This window comes from Sinocyclocheilus rhinocerous, unplaced genomic scaffold, assembly GCF_001515625.1.
Source record: "Sinocyclocheilus rhinocerous isolate Xijiao unplaced genomic scaffold, SAMN03320098_v1.1 scaffold106, whole genome shotgun sequence".
Lineage (NCBI taxonomy): Eukaryota > Metazoa > Chordata > Actinopteri > Cypriniformes > Cyprinidae > Sinocyclocheilus > Sinocyclocheilus rhinocerous.
In genome coordinates, this window is record NW_015633181.1 from 237,061 (window position 1) to 247,425 (window position 10,365).

Genomic DNA, 10,365 nt, shown 5'->3' on the forward strand with positions numbered 1-10,365 from the left:
GTGTGCTCATTCCTGTGTGTGTGTGTGTGTGTGTTGCGTCTGGCAACCCCGTCTCCTAATCAGGGTTCACCTGAAGCCTATCTGGGCTGCCTTTATCTGGCTCGCTGTTTCACGGTCCTTTGTCAGTTCGTTGTCTCACTCACCACTCTTTGGTCTCTCCTAGAATCCTAAGTGTGTTCTGTGTGACCGTGCTCCGGTCCTGCTCGGCCTTTTTGTTTCCCATTGGCCTGACTCCTGCTCTCGGACTGGGTTTCTACGAGCTTGGCTGTCTCTCTCAGATTCGGGATCTCCTGTGTGTTTCCACATACTGTGAATTCAATAAACTGTTTTCTTCACTCGCAGTTGGATCTGAGCCTTGATTACGTGACAGAACGAACTGACCAGAAAATGGATCCAGCGAGTACCACTGAATTAAGAAGTTGTTTAGAAAGCAGTAACGCAAGAATGACTTGACAGGAGGAACAAATGCTGAACACGGGCCACGCCGTTCAAGCATTGGTGTCACAGTTTTCCGAATTAACCTCCCAGTTTCAGCGTTTTAAGATGGAGCCTACTCAACAGCCCACTGCGCCCAATCCACCTGCTGTTACAGGGTCATCTCGCACCCTCCACTCTGCTGAACCTCGGTTGCCGCCAACTATTGTCTACTCCGGTGAGCCTCAATTATGCCGTGGCACGGATTTTGGCGGAGTTACGTCAGGCTCACCGAACAGTTACAGATTATTCTATCGAGTTCCGCACCTTGGCAGCGGAATGCAGCTGGAACGCCGAGGCGCAGTGGGACATGTTTTTACACGGACTGGCGCCCCGCGCCCCATAAGACGAAATCTACGCTCTGGATCTACCCACCTCTTTGGATGGGCTTATTGACTTGGCTATCCGGGTGGATGCCAGGTTACGGCGGAGAGGTCAGTACCAACCTTTTCGCTCTACTACGAATCGTCTGGACCGACCTACATACAACACCTGCGAGGTGCTTGACGAAACATCGGATCCGGAGCCCATGCAAATGGGTCGGTCCCGTCTTTCTCCGGGAGAGAGGGAGAGACGCCAAAGCTGTGGATTGTGTTTGTACTGCGGGGAGGCTGGTCATATGATTGCTCAGTGTCCAGTAAAAGCCAGAGCCCGCCGGTAAATAGGAGGTTACTGGCGGGCGGGTTCGCTATGGAAAAGACCTCCCGCGCTGTCACCCATCTCCCGATCAAGATGCAATGGGACTCGGACTTATACAGCTGTCAAGCCCTCATTGACTCGGGAGCCGAGGTTAACTTTTTGGATTTTAGTCTAGCCCGTAAACTTCAGATTCTTGTCTTTATCCTTAAAGATCCAATTTCTGTTGTTGCTCTCAGCGGTCAGTCATTATGTCCTGTTACCCACACTACAGGTGTGATAAGACTGATTACCTCGGGCAATCACACAGAAAATATTAAATTTTTCCTGACTAATTCTCCATCTGTTCCTGTAGTTCTCGGTCATCCCTGGCTGACGTTACACAACCCCCACATTAACTGGGGTCATGACTATGTTCTGGCCTGGAGTAACAAGTGTCATGCTTCTTGTCTTTTGTCTGCCTGTTCTTCTGTGCCTTGTTCTGTGTTTCAGGATGAGCATGCGGACCTGTCTAACGTGCCCAGTGAGTACCTCGACCTGAAGGGAGTGTTTAGTAAGTCTCGAGCTGCTTCTCTTCCTCCGCATCGTCCCTATGACTGTGCTATAGACTTATTGCCAGGTACGTCTCCGCCTAAAGGCAGATTATACTCGCTTTCCGCTCCGGAAAGGGAGGCCATGGAGAAATATATTTCTGATTCTCTAGCTGCCAAGATCATCCGCCCCTCTTCTTCCCCGGCGGGTGCGGGGTTCTTTTTTGTGGAAAAGAAGTACGGTTCCCTGCGTCCTTGCATTGACTATCGGGGGCTGAACAGCATCACTGTAAAGAATACCTATCCTTTGCCGTTGATGTCTTCAGCCTTCGAACGTTTGCAAGGGGCGTCATTTTTCACGAAATTGGATCTCCGTAACGCTTATCTCCTCTGACTGCCTTGGCCTCCACCAAGACTGCTTTCAGGTGGTCTAACGCGGCGGATGTCGCGTTTACCAAACTAAAGGGCTGCTTAGTCCCAGCGCTCTTTCTCGGATGACAAGATGCATCCTTGCGCGTTTTTTTCTCACCGATTATCTCCTGCCAAACGCAACTACGATATTGGTAATAGAGAGCTGCTAGTGGTCAAACTCGCCTTGGAAGAGTGGCGTCATTGGTTGGAGGGTTCGGGGGTTCCTTCCATCGTCTGGACCGACCATAGAATTTGGAATACATCAAATCCGCCAAAAGGTTAAACTCTAGGCAGGCTCGGTGGGCTTTATTTTTCGGTCGTTTTGATTTTTCTATTTCTTACCGTCCGGGATCTAAGAACATCAAGCCCGATGCGTTATCCCGTATTTTTAACCTTTCTGACCGCCCGTCTTCTCCCGAGCCTATTTTGCCACAGAAAGTCATCATCTCTGTGTTGTCTTGGGAGATCGAATCGAAGGTCCGCACGGCCTCTGAAGGGGTAACGCCCCCGCCCGGATGCCCACCGGGTTGTTTGTTTGTACCTGGGAGTTTACGGTCTGACGTCATTCGATGGGGTCATTCTTCCAAGTTGGCTTGTCATCCAGGGGTGACTCGTTCTACGTTTCTTATAAAGCAGCGATTCTGGTGGCCTTCTATGGCTCGTGATATACGACTTTTTGTTTTGGCTTGCTCTGTCTGTGCCATTTCTAAGACTTCCAATCGACCCTCTGCGGGACTCCTCCAGCCGCTGTTGGTTCCTTCGAGACCCTGGTCCCACATTTCGCTAGATTTTGTTACGGGGCTTCCGCCCTCTCAGGGCAACACGGTGGTTTTGACGAATCCGTCCTCCTGGAGTCAGCAGCTCTCATGGGTTGAGTACGCACACAACTCTTTACCGGTATCGGATACGGGTCTGTCTCCGTTTGAGTGTAGCTTAGGATACCAGCCACCTGTTTTTCCCAGTACGGAATCTGAAGTCGCGGTTCCCTCTGCTCAAGCTTTTGTCCAGAGGTGCCGTCACACCTGGAGCAGAGCCAGACAGACTCTCCTCCAGGTGGGAGCGCGCACCAAGGCTCAGGCCGATCGCCACCGGTCTTTTGGAAGGAATTTTGTCATTTATTAGGGGCGATTATTGTTAGTCTTTCTTCCGGATTTCATCCCCAGAGTAATGGTCAGACGGAGAGAGCCAACCAAGATTTAGAATGCATGTTACGATGTTTGGTTTCACAGAATCCGTCCTCCTGGAGTCAGCAGCTCTCATGGGTTGAGTACGCACACAACTCTTTACCGGTATCGGATACAGGTCTGTCTCCGTTTGAGTGTAGCTTAGGATACCAGCCACCTGTTTTTCCCAGTACGGAATCCGAAGTCACTGTTCCCTCACGCTTTTGTCCAGAGGTGCTGTCGCACCTGGAGCAGAGCCAGACAGACTCTCCTCCAGGTGGGAGCGCGCACCAAGGCTCAGGCCGATCGCCACCGGTCGAAGCCTCCCGTCTACATCGTTGGTCAAAAAGTGTGACTTTCATCAAAGAACATTTCTCTCCGCACCGTTTGTAATAAACTTGCTCCCAAATTTATCGGCCCGTTTACTGTCACCAAAATCATTAGTCCGGTGGCAGTCCGCCTCCAAACTTCCTCCAGCGTACGGGAGAATTCATCCCGTATTTCATGTTTCATGTTTCACCTGAAGCCTATCTGGGCTGCCTTTATCTGGCTCGCTGTTTCACGGTCCTTTGTCAGTTCATTGTCTTGCTCACCACTGTTTGTTCTCTCCTAGAATCCTAAGTGTGTTCTGTGTGACCGTGCTCCGGTCCTGCTCGGCCTTTTTGTTTCCCATTGGCCTGACTCCTGCTCTCGGACTGGGTTTCTACGAGCTTGGCTGTCTTTCTCGGATTCGGGATCTCCTGTGTGTTTCCACATACTGTGAATTCAATAAACTGTTTTATTCACTCGCAGTTGGATCTGAGCCTTGATTACGTGACACCGCCTTTCTGAAACGTGTCGATTTTTACAAAGCTCATCGGTCTGAAAAGCGAGGTGTGCTCTGATTGGCCAGCTATCCAGTGCGTTGTGATTGGCCGAATTAAATAGAATTTTATATTGGATATACACTACCGTTTAGGATCAGTAAGATTAATACTTTTATTTAGCAATGATGCATTTAAGTGATTAAAAGTGAAAGTAAAGATACTAATAATTTTTCAAAAGATTTCGTTTTCAAATAAATGCTGTTTGAACTTTATATTCATCAAAGAATCCTTAAAAACAGTTTTCACAAAAAGACATTAAGCAGCACAGCTGTTTTCAACATTGATAATAAATGTTTCTTGAGAAGCAAATCAGCATATTAGATTTCTGAAGGATCATGTGACACTGAAGACTGGAGTAATGATGCTGAAAAGCTTTGACATCTCAGAAATAAATTACATTTTAAAATTCAAATAGAAAACTGTGTTTTATTTGAAATGTATTTAGATAAAAAAATCTAGAACATTAATATTGGTAAATTATCTGACAGCTTGAACGCTGCAATGCATGAGTCTTAAATGAAGAGAAATATGCCTAACATATGTCAGAGAGTTTCCAAGAAATATAGACGTTTAAGTGGATGACTACAGGTGCATAACTAATTCACATGCACTTAGCTGAGAAAAAAAAAATTCTGAATCAAGAGAAGGATTACAGCTGGTACTCAGTGATCCAAATACTTGAATTATTTAAGGAAGTGGAATCTTCATTAATAATATTATTGTATATGCCTTAGTGCAGACAAGCTAGGAGATGTAAAGGGGAAAGAGAGAGCGGAGTGAGCGAGAGAGGTTTGATTATTGACAGTGCAGTTCTTAATATACAGAGGAAGAGAGTGTGAGAGAGCGATCAGAAGAGCAATGAATACTTTTATCTCTTCCACTGTTTATTTTCTCTCACAAGATAGAGTAAAGTATCCTTACTTGACTCTCCTCGACTGCAGTGACTGCATTCATCTCATGCCGGACAACACTGAGCTTTTCTGGGAAAATAGAGAGATCGGAAAAGAAAGAATAAGTCAGAGTCATTTGAGAATGTCAGGAAGAAAATAAGAGGGGGAGAGAAAGAGCAACTGGGTTGTGACACGTAACAAATGAGGAATTGGCCTCCCAGTCAACACGTGAGATCATGCGATGATCACAGTGACATCACACGATCCTCATACTGTGATCCTCACAGTGTGAGTAGTATATGAAATCATTGTGAGTTCACACGATCCTCATACTGTGATCCTCACGGTGTGAGTAGTATATGAAATCATTGTGAGTTCACACGATCCTCATACTGTGCTCCTCACGGTGTGAGTAATACATTAGCTCATTATGAACTCAAACGATCCTCATACTGCCATCCTCACAGTGCGAGTAATAGGTGAGCTCATTGTGAACTCAAACTATCCTCATACTGCCATGTAGATAGACAGGGAAACAGACAGACTAATGAGCAGGCAGACAGATAGATGAAGGAGGGATGGCATACAGACAAAAAACAAAAAAGCTCATGTGCACCGTATTCCAACCAACTGCTTGGTTTCCATGTCAGCTTCATTTTGTTTGGTAGCCCCGCCCACAGTTCAATTCTTATTGGTTGAAGACATCACCTATAAAGCACAAGATCCAATATTAGCTGTTAATAATCTCCACTGGCCTGTAATCAATACGCTTGTACAGTATGATCGATCTCTCAGTCAATGGTGAGGACAAGAATTTAAGTGCATCAATCTGCCCTTCATTGCGTTCTTTTATTTTCTTTGTAGGAGGATGGAAAGATATAATTAACAGGTTGACCAAAACCCTATTATAGTTTTTCCTGCACATTTCATGCAAAACATTACACAGTTTTAATTAGAAACTTGAAGAAACAGAGGCAGAATCATGAGATTCCCCAACGACTCTTGCTGAAGCATTCAAGTCAACATGCACAAGTTCATATTTTAGTTAAGAAATTAGTTGCATTTGCATAATCAATCACACCGACCTCTACACACATACTAACTCTCAAAGCAGAATTTTTAAATCTCATACTCTCTTTCTCTCCCATTTTGGCATGTGTAAAATTGACCCAGAAATGTATTTTGGCACGCTGAGCTTAAGAGCATAGGAAGTAGAGAATGTAATTTGCTGTATGTTTATGTGGGGTGTAACTGAGTGTTAACAGGAACTAAAGGTGTGACAGGACAGATGCTACACCTAGGAATAAATAAGAATAAACAAGACTAGCAATAAAATCAACATTTAAAATAGATGTGTCAAGGTTAACGCTTTATCAAACAATTAATTAAAAATCTTTAATTTGCTGTTTTTTAACTGTTAACTTTTTTGTCCATTTTTCTTCATTCTGTTGTGTGAAGTGAACAGCGCAAGATGCGATTGCACTTGACAGCTCAGGTGCCTCATGCACACAAAAGGCCTTAGCCGTTTATCCGTATATAACAGAAGAAGACTCTTTATGAATAATTTATTTAATGTTTAAAAGTAAATTCTTTCATTGTATGGTGATTCGAAACACAGTTTTCCACTTTCAAAGCTCAACAATATCTATGATAAATTCAATAATAAATTATTAAAAATAAATTAAAATTAATTACAAATTATATTAATAATTTCATAAACAAATTCTTGCAAAAGTTGTGTTCAAACAGATTCTTTAATGGCTTTTCTTTCTTTTCATTTTTTTTAGAGGCAGTATGAATGCAGTTAAATATTGGACTGTTGCTATTTACCTCACAACAATACTAACAAACAAACAAACAAACAAAAAAATTGGTAAAATTTTTAAATTTACTGTCAAAACTCGTAATGCGTATCTTTAACTAGCCTACACGTCATATAAACGTCCTGTCAGTGACTACACTGATTTACGTCTCACAGCTGTTTGTGTTGGATTCATTAAATGGAATCGGCTCATTAGAGTCACTCATTCGAGAATCTGACTGCACTGGTCGCGCTGTATATTTTTGATTAAAAAAAAGATTCGGCTCATTAGAATCACTCGTTCGGGAGTAACACTACACTGTTGCGGTGAACTGTAAATTTGTGATTGTCGGATTCAGCAATTTTGTGGCGCCAGTGAATAATAACAGCTCAGGAAAAAAAGCATGGATGGAAGAATGTACGTGCAATAACCAAGCTAGCGTCATTCATTATTTTTTATATAATTTTATATAATTTTATAATCTTTATACTTAAGATTATATGCTGTGAAGATTTGCAATTAATTCAGTGTATTTCAAGTGCATATAAATACATTTTCAATAATAAATAGAATCTGTCATTTTTATTATGCGAGACTCATAAATACACAAATGCTTATTTAGTTTCATTTGTTTCAAAAGCTGAATGTGTTAACGTGTTAACTATGGAAGAAATGTGAATGTTTTAATCAACAGCAGCCAGCCCTCATTACAATACAAGCATTCTAGAGGTGTTTATCACGTATGTGTGAAGCTCAGCCCAGAGATGAGTTCTGAAAGATTCACAATGGCTAGACAGCTCAATACATCACCTCTGCCACAAGAACGCTGTCTGCGAAAGACAACTCTACTTCAGATGACTAACTCAAACTGATCTTCTCAGCACAGACAAGACTAGATATGAAAAACCAACAAAATGACACAGAGGAAGAGCGAGTTCTGTTATATCAAACGTTTAAGGAAGATGGAATCGAAAAGAAGAAAGGTGGAGGAGGTGAAGAGTGAACAGTAATGTATCTGGGGCTGGGCCGCTGCATTCAGGTGTGATGGGAACGCTGCTGTCAGTGTGATTTATGAAAATACACTGAACAAAATGATAAACGCAACACTTTTGTTTTTGCCCCCATTTTTCATGAGCTGAACTCAAAGATCTAAGACTTTTTCTATGTACACAAAAGGCCTATTTCTCTCAAATATTGTTCACAAATCTGTCTAAATCTGTGTTAGTGAGCACTTCTCCTTTGCCAAGACAATCCATCCACCTCACAGGTGTGGCATACCAAGATGCTGATTAGACAGCATGATAATTGCACAGGTGTGCCTTAGGCTGGCCACAAGATGCACAAACTGTCAGAAACCATCTCAGGGAAGCTCATCTGCATGCTGCATGACTGCAGTTCGTCGTCGTAACCGACTTAAAATGGGGGCAAATTCTCACATTCGATGGCGTCTGACACTTTGGAGAGGTGTTCTCTTCACAGATGAATCCCGGTTTTCACTGTACAGGGCAGATGGCAGACAGTGTGTATGGCGTCGTGTGGGTGAGCGGTTTGCTGATGTCAACGTTGTGGATCGAGTGGCCCATGGTGGCGGTGGGGTTATGGTATGGGCAGGCGTATGTTATGGACAACGAACACAGGTGCATTTTATTGATGGCATTTTGAATGCACAGAGATACCGTGACGAGATCCTGAAGCCCATTGTTGTGCCATTCATCCACAACCATCACCTCATGTTGCAGCATGATAATGCACGGCCCCATGTTGCAAGGATCTGTACACAATTCCTGGAACCTGAAAACATCCCAGTTCTTGCATGGCCAGCATACTCACCGGACATGTCACCCATTGAGCATGTTTGGGATGCTCTGGATCGGCGTATACGACAACGTGTTCCAGTTCCTGCCAATATCCAGCAACTTCGCACAGCCATTGAAGAGGAGTGGACCAACATTCCACAGGCCACAATCAACAACCTGATCAACTCTATGCGAAGGAGATGTGTTGCACTGCGTGAGGCAAATGGTGGTCACACCAGATACTGACTGGTTTTCGGACCCCCCCGGACCCCCCAATACAGTAAAACTGCACATTTTAGAGTGGCCTTTTATTGTGGCCAGCCTAAGGCACACCTGTGCAATAATCATGCTGTCTAATCAGCATCTTGATATGCCACACCTGTGAGGTGGATGGATTATCTCGGCAAAGGAGAAGTGCTCACTAACACAGATTTAGACAGATTTGTGAACAATATTTGAGAGAAATAGGCCTTTTGTGTACATAGAAAAAGTCTTAGATCTTTGAGTTCAGCTCATGAAAAATGGGGGCAAAAACAAAAGTGTTGCGTTTATAATTTTGTTCAGTATATTTCACAAAAGACAGTCATTCGGGCTTGGAATGACATGATGGTGAATAGATGATACAAATTTGCTAAATTTTCCTTGGTTGTTGTTTTTATGTTGTATGTCAATCTCCCAGTAAACACAGAACGTTCCCCTAACATTAGTTTTTGGTTCCTGTTTGGTTATTATTTTGGGGGAACCAAATACTAACATTAGGGTAACATTCTTTTTAGGTTATATTTTTTTGTAACCATAAAATAACGTTCCAAGGACGTTGCATGGTGGTTATTATTATTAAATAACCTAAAAAATAACTTATAGAGAACGCTCCTTAATGGTTATTTTTAGCAACCATAAAATAACGTTCCCAGAATGTTGCCTGGTGGTTGTTTTTAAAGTAACCAAAAAAATAACTTATAGAGAACATTAATATAATAATATATTAAATATTTTAAAAAATTATATTATAATATATAATAATATAACGAATAATGGTTATTTATATTAAAAAAATAATTTTTAGAGAACATTCCCTAATGGTTATTTTTAGGTTATTTTTGCAGCCATAAAATAACGTTCCCAGAACGTTGCAGAGTGGTAATTTTTAAAACAACCTAAATATAACTTATACAGAACGTAATGGTTATTTTTAGGTTATTTTTTTGCAACCATAAAATAACGTTCCCAACATCTGCAACGTTTTAATTGGAAAGATAGTTTTACAGGCAGGGCCAGATTTACGCATAGGCATTCTAGGCATGTGCCTATGCTTGCTCGTCCGGGGGGAGCTCAAACATAATGAAGAGATATATAATATTTTTGTTATACTATGGGATATCTACAACAGTATAAGAACCAAAACCCCAAAATACATTGAGCAAATAAATATAACAAACAATAGGGTAAAAATGACAAACTATTTCCATGTCTTTAACCTTTTTATGTAAGGAAATCACACTTTCTTCCTTCCGTTCTCTCTCACAGACGCACGCACTCGCGCACACACGTGGAGACGCGGACAGAAACTTGTTGTCAGAGCTGTGGCTTCCCTGCGAATTTATCAATAAAATAGTTTTGCAGCTGAAAAGCTACATGACATTTCTCAGTAGCGAGGTTCTTGAAGCAGTTCAACTTAAAGATACGCTATTTGTAGACACTGCTGCTGAACACTGCTGAGAGACACGCACAGACGCAAGTATTCACACGCACTTAATCTCTCTCTCTTTCGCTCTCTCTCTCTAATAACTGCGTTAG

At 42.5% G+C, this 10,365-nt stretch overlaps 1 long non-coding RNA gene across 1 annotated transcript in view; it reads right to left on the bottom strand.

Annotated features, from left to right (window-relative positions):
• Positions 1–10,365, bottom strand: part of LOC107743471 (uncharacterized) — an 18,601-nt gene continuing 8,236 nt past the window's right edge. The window contains exons 2-3 of the long non-coding RNA XR_001640404.1: positions 8,182–8,184; positions 1–12 (exon numbers count right to left, since the gene is read on the bottom strand). This is a non-coding gene — a long non-coding RNA (uncharacterized LOC107743471). The remainder of the gene's footprint in view (positions 13–8,181; positions 8,185–10,365) is intronic.